The 10,152-nt window shown below is 47.0% G+C and overlaps 1 long non-coding RNA gene across 3 annotated transcripts; it reads left to right on the plus strand.

Annotated features, from left to right (window-relative positions):
* Positions 1-781: 781 nt before the first annotated feature.
* On the plus strand, positions 782-9,426 carry LOC104911096. Of its 3 annotated transcripts, XR_004159892.1 has the most exons (4): positions 782-2,036; positions 4,259-4,376; positions 6,302-6,387; positions 7,155-9,426. It is a non-coding gene; the product is annotated as an uncharacterized LOC104911096 (long non-coding RNA). The 3 variants fall into 3 exon arrangements; XR_004159891.1 differs by lacking the exon at positions 4,259-4,376 and having other exon boundaries at positions 789-2,036; XR_004159893.1 differs by lacking the exons at positions 782-2,036; positions 4,259-4,376 and adding an exon at positions 3,223-3,615.
* Positions 9,427-10,152: the final 726 nt, after the last annotated feature.

Genomic DNA, 10,152 nt, shown 5'->3' on the forward strand with positions numbered 1-10,152 from the left:
CCTCTCCAGGGTTCAAGTTGGGCTCTGGTCTGTTGAGGTTATGCTTTGGGTTTGTATGAAGAGAGGTGAGAAAGCATTTTCAGAAGGAATGCTTTCCAGAGACTACAGGACAACTCAAGGTTTGGACACCACATTGATTCTGCATCTCTGACACTGTTTTCCTTGTGAATTTAGATAAATCAGCTTTGCAAAAGAAGGGCAATAAAATAATAACTGTCTACTGTAATGTGGCTTCACCTTACTCTCCGGCAGAGAAATATGAAACTCATGAACGCAAGAAGAATATTTTTCAGAAACGAATGAGTTAAGACTCTGAAGCTCTCTGGGACTCCTATGTGATTAATTAATACAAGTTGAAGCCAAAGTAGCAGAATAGTGTAGAGCAAAGAGGAAATTTGCACCTGAGGGCTCTCCATTGGCTGATGAGCCAGCAGATCAGAAAGGTCAGATGTAACCACTGTAAGTGTGATTGTACTTAAATGTCAGAAAATTCTAAAACAGGCAGAAAGCCCATTGTATTCCAAACAGTACTCAAATGCCATGTCACTTGGGAAGCCCTGCATGTATTCCTCTGATCACACAGGCACATCAATGGCATCTCTGCTGGATTGTGTTTCCTAAGGGGTCTTCTTCAGCTCAAGAGCATGCTATTTGCCCAAGAGAGCCCTGGGGGACAGCAGTTTGCTTTATCAACCCATCAGTAATATACACTGTATGCATCTCTTGGACTGGGATAGCTAGTTGTGTGTCTGAATGTACTTTTTGGTATCAAGCTCTGGTTAAAAGTCTTTCCCTCTAAATGCATGCAAGCTTAGTTTCCTCTCTGCATCCAGCTTTTAGAAGCATAACAGCACACACTGTGCAGAAGAGAACTTCCAGACAGCACCATATAATGTACTACTGGCAGAGCCACCTAAGAAAGCTCCAAATGTATGAAATTTGGTCGACATCCAGTCTGAGGGAAGAGTCTGGGGGTTGACTCTGAGCAAATGGACTCACCCAAGATGAGGTGAAAATTCTTTCAACAGTTAGTGGTAGCCTGGTGCTACATTGTCCACCTTGCTCTTTGGCTGCCAAATCTTGGGCTCTTGGGAGTCTCCTTCACTCAGACACCCTCATCTTATCTTACTGCTCCCATCCTCAAAGTCAACAGCACAAGAGCCTAAGCACATCTGCTCTGGTGTCAAGCCCAGATTCCTCACCCTGGGTCTGAGGAGAGCCCTCTCTGGCCTAGCTTCCCCTGCCTGTTCCTTGCTCTAAATCTTTGGTGCTTTGGTACCTGATACCTCTGGCTGTGCTATCTTCCCCTCACAGTCTCTCCTTTAAAGAGTTGCTCCTGTGTATTATCTATGGTTGCTTCCTTTTTGCTCCGTTCCCAAACACCAGGTCTATTCTTGGAACGTCCGGCTAGAGCACTCGTATTGACGTCAAAATTACTCAACAGTTATTGTCAGGAAGGACTTGATTTGCATTTGAATAGAGTGGCTTTTTAATGTCTCAGAAATACGATGCTGTTGGGGACAATGTCTGGAAAGATTCCCCAAGGTAAATGTGAAGAGGCAAATTGCAAGCACGTCTCTTCTTCTTGAAATTTCTTGAATTCCCCAGGTGTGGTGAGGATAGGAAGAAAACCACCTGTGTTCAGTGAAGGAGCATAGCTGCTTTCTCCACACACCGCTTGCATGCATTCTGTCCTCAAGGCCTGGTGGGAAAAACAGCACTACTCCAGCTTCCTGGCAGGAACTGCAAAGCCCCTTTTGAAAATACTCTGTTAAATCTGATCCAGTCACTCATGGCTGTTTCTGAGGAGGAGGGGAAAAGCACAGAAGGGATTCTGTAACCTCAGCTGATTTTCCCATTAAGCCAATGACCATCAGGTTTCTGTCATTTGCTACTAAGAACTTGGTTTGAATGCATCTGGGTCAGTTCAGCTCCTGGAATGCTCTCCCAGATAAAGGGCAGGTTGGGGGACAGTAGGCCTTGATTGTAGGATTGCTATATCAATTCTCCAACCTGAGACTGTGAGGTCTCCTCAGGTGAGTTCTTACCACTACTATATTGTCTGTGCATGAGAGTTATGTGAGCCAATTATTGATGCATTCCATGAATATAATGAATGCAAATAATAGCTAGTTGAATGTCCTGTGATTTTGTCCATGTGCTTGAATATAAGCAGAAAGTTTCTCACCAGGTATAAGCAGAAATATCCCTTCTCCATCAGCAGTAAGGAAGTGGATATAGTTTTGCTGCTACCAGTTCCCTGTGAAGCAGATTGCCCTTTAATGTAGATGATGAAAAGGAGCATGGGAACATAGAAGGCTACAGGAATGAATGCTGCCTGACTGATATCCTGGGCTGTATCTAAAAGATTGGATGTTAGGAAAAACTTCTCAGAAAGAGCAGTAAGGCAATGGCAAAGGCTGCCCAGGGAGGTGGTGGGGTTACTGTCCCTGGAGGTATTCAAGAAAAGGGTAGATGTGACACTGAGGGACACGGTCAGTGGGCATGATGGATTGGATTGGATGGTTTAAGTGGTTTTTTCCAACCTTATTGATTCTCTTATTCTGAGCAATGCAAGTTCTTGGCATGCAGCACTGGAGTATGTGAAACTGCTTTCCTGGAGGGGAAGATACATCCTGGGACTCACCCAGATAGCTCTAGCATATGGTATGCTAATTTTTAAGCTGTTACACCACTAAAGGTTGGCCTTTGAATCTTGCACAATTGCTTGACCTTGTTGTGTCTCATGTCCCTACCTTAGAAACAGGGATGACATTTCTTCCCAACATCATGAGAGGGGCCTGTTGGGATCCTTGATAGGAATAGATGTTTTGTAAGCACCTATAGCCAACAGAAAGCAGCTTCAGGTGGTACCTGAGTGCAGGCTGAGGCGTTAGAACTGACTACCCCTGGAGAGCAAGCTGTGACCAGGAATGGAGCAGCTTTTCAAAGCTGTCCCAGGGCTCTGCACCCTCCCCAGTTGCTCAGCTCTCAGCTGGGAAGGTCTGGGTCATATTGCTGGGGCAATTGGACTTGAAAATCAAAGCTCAGCGTTTCTGCTCCAGCTCTTCCCTGTTCCTCACCCAGCCCACTCCAGCAAGGCATTCAGGGCAGTGAGCCAAGGACTTCTTTTCAATCACACTATTACCAAGAAGGACATGAAGCCTTCCAAGCTCAGGCTGATCGCATGTTTGTGCTGAACAGTGCTACTGTTTACAGATAAACAGAGCACAGTTCCATCTGTGTGCTGTGTGCAGAGCAGCATGGGTTGGGCTGACCTCCTGCTGCACCTCCCAGGCCTTCCGCTTGCCCTGCTTTCCACTGCTGGAGGTATTGCTGTGGCTGTTTTCCCTTCTGAGCCTCTCTGGGGAGGTGAACTTCAAGGCCTGCATAAATCTTGCAGGACTTGCTGACAGAGCCACAGCTGTCCCCAGGGTCTAGATGCCCTCAAGGCAGCAAAACGAAGAAAACTCCTGTGGCAGAGAAAGAGCATGTTCCCATCTGAAGGCTTCATGCTGAGCCTGGCTTGTGGGGCAGCGGTCCCAGGCTGCTTGTAGAGAATGTATCTGACTGACTAGAGTCAGTTCCCACTTGTGGTATCCCTGCCATCACGTGGTAAGTGCACATAGCTTACTATCCCATCCTTAATGTCTGTTTGACTAATCCTTGCTGTGTCAGCAGCTGCAAACACTGAGAAATGAGAGGTTGCACATCTTAGTATATGCTGTGTAGTTGGGAAACCTTCATTGCTTGCTAAATATGAGCCTCTCAGCTAATTGCAGGCCAGAGAGCTTCTCATCCCTAACCTCCTCTTGTCCTTTCCTTGGTTGCTATGTATGCTCAGCACAGTGCAGTCAGACTGACTGCATGCAGAATATCAGAAGGGAGCTTCTTTTATCTTGACCTCTTGAATATGTACCCCAACTCAGTTTGTAATGTAAGAGGTGAGCACAGCCCATACCAGAGGCAGAACAAGGCATGCTTCACCCCTCTGCCATGATCAGTGAAGCACTGGAACAGGTTGCCCAGAAATGTGGTGGATCTGGAGACACTCAAGTCAGGCTGGACGGAGTCTAAGCACCTGATGTAGCTGTAGGTGTTTCTGCTCATTGCAGAGCAGTTGGACTAGATGGCCTTTAAGAGTCCCTTCTGACTCAAACAATTCCACGATCAGTCAGCCATGGGCGGATGGATTATGTGAGCACCCTGATATGAGCTTTCAAGCTAAGAATGGGAACTGAGCCTAAATTTTGTTTAGTTCATACAGATGGGGCACAGTGGAGCTGATACTGCTGCAAGGAAGCTGAGGCTGCCAGCTCTTCACTGGCCTAGATGCAGCAGGATGGAGAGGAAGGTCACACCGCTGGGGCAGAAAGGTATTGCTGGGGAAGTCCTGCCGAGTGGCAATGGAAAAGTTCAGCCAGCCAAAATTCCCATTTCAGACTGGGAAAGCCAAGGGTGAGGAGCCAGCTGGGTGCTGCTGAGGCAGGGGTTGACCTTCATCCATCTTCTGTAAACTAACCAGTGTCTTGGATGATGTTCGTTACTTAGCTTTCCAAATCTGTGAGCAAGGCTAGAAAAGGATTTCTCAAGAGCAATAACAATGAGTGATTTCCTTCATCCTGTGCTCTCTTAATAAGTTTTTAAAACTGTGGTCAACTAGGGATCTTCCAGGTCAAAACTCAGCCTGCTTTTCCTTTAACTTTGCCCCAGTCCCTCCCTCACCATCCACAAGAAGCTCACTCTGCAAAACTCTAGCAGCAGCTTGACACATACTGAATTTGGCTTACTCACCTTTCTCAGTAATGCTGACTACAGTGGTGTTCAGCCAGGGTTTGTGAGGTTTTCTGCAGTGTGCTGAATGGTTCACCAGAGAATCTACGATCTCAGGTTTTTAGGTAGGCCCTCAACTAGAGAGTTACACTTTTAAATCTCACACACACACTTTGGTCTCTCCAGCTGCACTTAGACCTCTCTAAGATGAATAAAAGAGCTAGAGGTAGGTGCATGCCCCAGGGATAACCTCACACATGGATGTTAACCCAAATCCCAGACCTACATATGTATCTCATTTTTGTGATGAGGCAGAGAAAGAGAAGAAGGAATTTGATTCTTTCTCACTATGTCACTCCTGATAACTTTGGTTTCCAGTTTTTCCATGCGTGAACTGCAGATGCTTCTGAACCCAAGTGGATTTGATGTCCTGATATCCTAGCAAGCTCATGCAAATCTAGGTCAGTACATGAATGGCCAGTCTGAGCCCTGTCCACTCTAACTGGAGGACTCAACGTGACACAACTTTATGGGCATATGAGGAAAATAGTGTTTGACAAGTTATGATGCTCCTTCCAGATATACTAATTCCATCTCTTCACATCTCCTGTGCCAGGTTGCTTTTTCCACACCTCTGCTAACACTATGAGCCTTGTCTTTCATATCCCCATCAAGAGTGGATGTCCTGCTTGGGAATACAGTCATTCAGGTTGTGCATTGGGCTGTAGGCTTAGTTTCTGATCTTGTTCTCAGAGCAGATGTTGTGTACCACATTCTCAATCATTTCCTTGAAACTTCTTTGAAATTTAGTTTAGAGTAACCAGATACAAATTGGCTCCCCATCTATATTCAGCTTGGTACATTGAAAGTCCGAGTGAAGGCTGACCTTAGGCACAGCAGCTGTCTCGCCCCCCAGTAAGTTACAACTTTTTTCATAATTATTACACTGACATGAATTTTCTTGTGTGACACCAAGGTTTGCTACTTTCCCTTCTTATTCTTCTGAATGAGCAAGGGTTGAATGGGAGTGGAGACCCCGAAGCCCTCTGGAGGTTGTTGCAGGTCAGGACTGAGACCTGTAGGGCTGGCACTGCACCCCTTGATGATCCTTCTCCTCCTTTGGGAGACAGCACCATGAGAGCCTCTGTGAGAGCATGACACACCCAGGGGCATATGTGTGGGAGGAGAAAGCCACAGTGTGGTGCTGCAAATGCAGTGCTCAGGAGAATTCAACACCTTGACAGTCAATGGCACGTTCAGTTCTCAGCCCCCTGGTGTCTCCCATGTGCGGCTAATCACTTACAACCAGGCATCCCCTCCTTGGCCTTCACTACTGACGTGGCCCTCCTCTTTACAGCTCTACTAGAGCGTGTTCAAGTTTCTGTCAGAACCAGAAACATGCCACACGCTGTTCTAATCCCTTTAGCAGTGCACAGACTCAAGCAACTCTCCAATAAAAGAGTGAGTGCCACCCTGAACTTCCCTAATTCGTCACAGTCAACAGGATTTTTTTCCCTCTCTTTCACAGCACAGCAGTAACTTAACACGTCTTTGATGCACCGGCTGGCCTTTGTCTCATCCACAGGCTGATGGAAGCACTGAGGGCAGCAGTGGGTAAGGGATGCTCAGCTACGGGGACATGGGGAAAAAAGGCTTCCCCTGTAGCCATCTCCATCAGCCCACAGCAGAGGGAGAGAAGGAGGAGATCTTTTCCAAGCCAATCACCTCTCTGTGCTTCCCAAAGTGCAGGTTGCATATGTGTGTATGGCACAAGGCACTCACCTCCATGAGCTGGAGCACAGTGAGGCACAGGTAGGTGCTGCCATCTCAGCAGAGCAGCAGGGGCTGGGACTCCCCAGCTCACCCCTGTGAGGTTTACAATTTGTACATCCTCAGACAGATGGGGCTGCCTGGTTGCGCAGCAATGCCATACAGGATGCAGCAGCAGCCCTGCTGAGCAGCATATTTTTTCCTTTGCACCTTGCAAATCACAGCCAGCAATGGGGACAAACAAGTTTGGTTTTTTTCCTCCTGTATTTAGGAAATCTCTCTGCCATAGCTCTTCTTTCTTCACCAGCCAAGTGTGCTCTGGGATACTTGATGCTCCATGAAAATGGCAGTGGTGATGGAGGCTGCAACCTCTCCCACACCTCATGCGTATGGCTGCACCTGTGTGTGTCACGGAGCGTCCCAGCAGCTGTGAGCTTACAGGTGGCACTGAGAAACACAGGATTCTCAGAAACAGCACTGGAAGTAACACTCTTGAGCACAGTCCCATTGTTTTTTAAGGGTCTAGAGAGGGTTGTGTGTACATATACACGCAATGTGCATTAAAAACACACACCGTGTGACACCAGCCAGAATGGTTGTTTTCCTTTCAGGATGGTGACCCTGTCTGAGGGAAGCTGATGAAGCCCTACAGGAGGGAGATCTGAGTCATGAGAGCCTTCTCATGGAAATTTACTTCCTGGCCTCCTTTCTGCTGCACACTGAGAACAGAAGATGAACTAGGACGTGGTAGAGGGAAGCTGCAATGTTATGCGCTCTCTGGAGCACAATAAGCAGTTTTTGTTCCTATAAAACATGCAGTGCTTCGGTATCTTTGCTCTTTCCTGCTTCTCATTCCTCCCCTTTGCCCTCCTTGCTCCTAGCCCAGCTCCGTGGTGGCTGGTCACACATCCATTCAGCAACTTGCGAGGTCCCATCATTTATAATTCTTAGACACACAAGCTGCCACTTTCACATACGGAAATTCCCAAAGGTCAGAGAAGGGAAATGGTTAATTCCTTTTATTCAATACCTAACCTCCCCCTCATCCCCCACTTTCCACCCCCACCCTGTGTGAACAGGAAGCTTGAAAAGGAAAAGCTTTCTGAATCCAGCAGCTGGGAATGGAGGAATCCTGGAACTTTATGCTGCAGAAGTTCGGAGACAACAATAAAGGTTCCCTCCTCCCACCCCCATCCAAATAGCAAGTATATATATAAAGTAGTTATCTCTTCAAAAAAACATATGGGGGATGGGAGGGTCAAAATCACAGCAGGCAAGTGTTGAATTGACTGAAGCTCCAGCAAGAAGAAGGAGACCCCTGGGCATGCAGACCTGACTGTACCATCAGCTTGGTAAGCTGGAAGCATTGGGAAGAAGCCTAACCAGATGGTGCTCATACAGGTGTAGTTTGTGACTTGGCCTTGTTTGCACTGCTCTCTGAAACGCTACATGATGTGGTGTGGACCTGAATCTCACACACAGGGTTGTTGCTCCCTATAGGACTGGCCACAGACACCAGCTTTCAGCCCTTTCAGATGTGGAAATGACTAAAACTTAATCCATCTTTGGATTTTTCCTACCAGAGCAGGAAGATGAGGGTGATTTTCTTAGAAATAACCAGAGTGGCTGCCAGGATTGATGGTTTATTTAATAAAGTGTCACTGCTGCAGCTGCATGGAGGTGGGAAGAGCTGTGGGTCTCCTTGGAGGAAAAAGGTGCCTGGAGTGATGCTGTGTAGGTGCCCTAGTGTCAGTTTGTGGCCCATCTTGTCTCAGTTTGCCCTCATGAAGCCTACAGTAGCAAATAGATGCACACAGGCATTGCCCACTGTTGCACAGCCATGTAGTGATGGGCTTGTCCTGTGAACCCTAGTGTACTGCCAGCCCCACAAAGGGCTTTCACAACTGGAGATGGCAGTGTCAACAAAGAGAACAATCCAGTGGCCAAGCTGCCTCTCCATTTGTAATTCTAAATCTCCTTCTGCAAGACCCAAAGCCATGCCTGCATTTGGCTTATAATAAAATTAATTGTGTTCTTTGTATATTCCCTTTTTGAATCTCGGCCAGGATCTCATTACATCCCAGGAACACATTCTTGAGCCACCTGAATGCAGCCGCTGCTCCTTCGCAGGGCTTTTTCTCCCACCACTGCCACAATGCTGCTTGCTGTTCCCCCACATCCAGCCCTGATGGACTCATGACTGGTGGGGCTACGTGTCCAAGTCCCACAGCCTATTCATTGCTTTCTTCCACTCAGGGCCAAATCAGTGCATGGGATTGTGAGCTGCAGCCCTTAGAGGGCAGGCAAAGCTGTGGTGTGCTGGAAGGGGAAGTAGCAATTGCTGCCTGAGTCACAGTTGATGTAAATACTGCATCATATTTGACAACTGCTCTAAGGCAAATCTTCATTAGTAGTATTTTGTTTTACTTCAGGGACTGCTTTCTGAATTTTTCATTTTTTTTCCCCCCTCTCTTGTTTGTAACATCCCCTTTGAACTTGCGACAATAAAATTTCCTTCCCCACTGATTTAGTCCTTTTCCACTTGGCACGCATGGACATTTTCCCTGCTGTTTCTATGGAACCAAAGTCCCCATGAGTCCTTTTTGTTTACTTCCTTGTAAGCAGTTGAACATCATTGGTGAGGTCAGGGGAAGGTGTGTGGCTCTGAGACTAGCGAGAGCAATGCCGGCAGCACCAGTAGTCTGTAAAATAACCCAGCCTCGACACCTATCCCATCCACAGGCTCATGCCATAAGGATGCCAAGGTATTTGCAAAATACAAGAAAGAAAGCTAAATAGAAGATTTCCTTCTGAAATCATTTCTGTTCACATTCTTCCTCAGCTTTGGCTCTCCTGTCACTCAGTTCTCATCCACCTCCATTCTGACTGCAGTGCTGATAAGCAATTTCCATTAAAAATTAGCTTAGAAATAGACAGTGGTTTCGAGAATACTTTTTTTAAAAAATCCTTATTGTCATGCACTGTGCAATTGCTCCCTAGCACTGCTACAGCTGCAGCCCCTTAGCCCAGGCAATCTCTCTCTGAGCAGGGGACCTGCAGGATTTAAACTGGATATAAGGAAGAAGTTTTTTACAAAGGGTGGTGAGGCACTGGAACAGGTTGCCCAGAGAGATAGTTGATGCCCTGTCCCTGGAGGCACTCAAGGTCAGGCTGGATGGGGCTCTAAGCACCCTGATGTAGCTGTAGGTGTCCCTGTTCACTGCAGGGGAATTGGACTAGATGACCTTTAAAGTCCCATCCAACTCAGACAATTCTGAGAGTCTATGATTCTGTGATTCCTTCTCTTTGGTGCAGCCTTGGAACCAGGACCGATTGCTGTCCCCAGCTGGATATATCATCACAGTGCTGCCACCACTGGTCTCCTCTGCAGGGGACAACCACTCCCAGATGGTATGGGCAGCTTTGGTCATTAGACAAGGGAGAAATAATGGGTCCACCAACACATGTTGTGGCTCAGAGTAAAAGAAAAGGGAAGAGAGCAATGGTGGGGAAGTGAAGGATATAGCTGAAATCTAACCTTCATCACATCTTCCATATTTCACCTGTGCCCAGTGACTCAATTGAACACAAAAGCCCTTCCACATTAAC

The sequence above is a fragment of the Meleagris gallopavo genome, chromosome 5 (genome assembly GCF_000146605.3).
Source record: "Meleagris gallopavo isolate NT-WF06-2002-E0010 breed Aviagen turkey brand Nicholas breeding stock chromosome 5, Turkey_5.1, whole genome shotgun sequence".
NCBI classification, from domain to species: domain Eukaryota; kingdom Metazoa; phylum Chordata; class Aves; order Galliformes; family Phasianidae; genus Meleagris; species Meleagris gallopavo.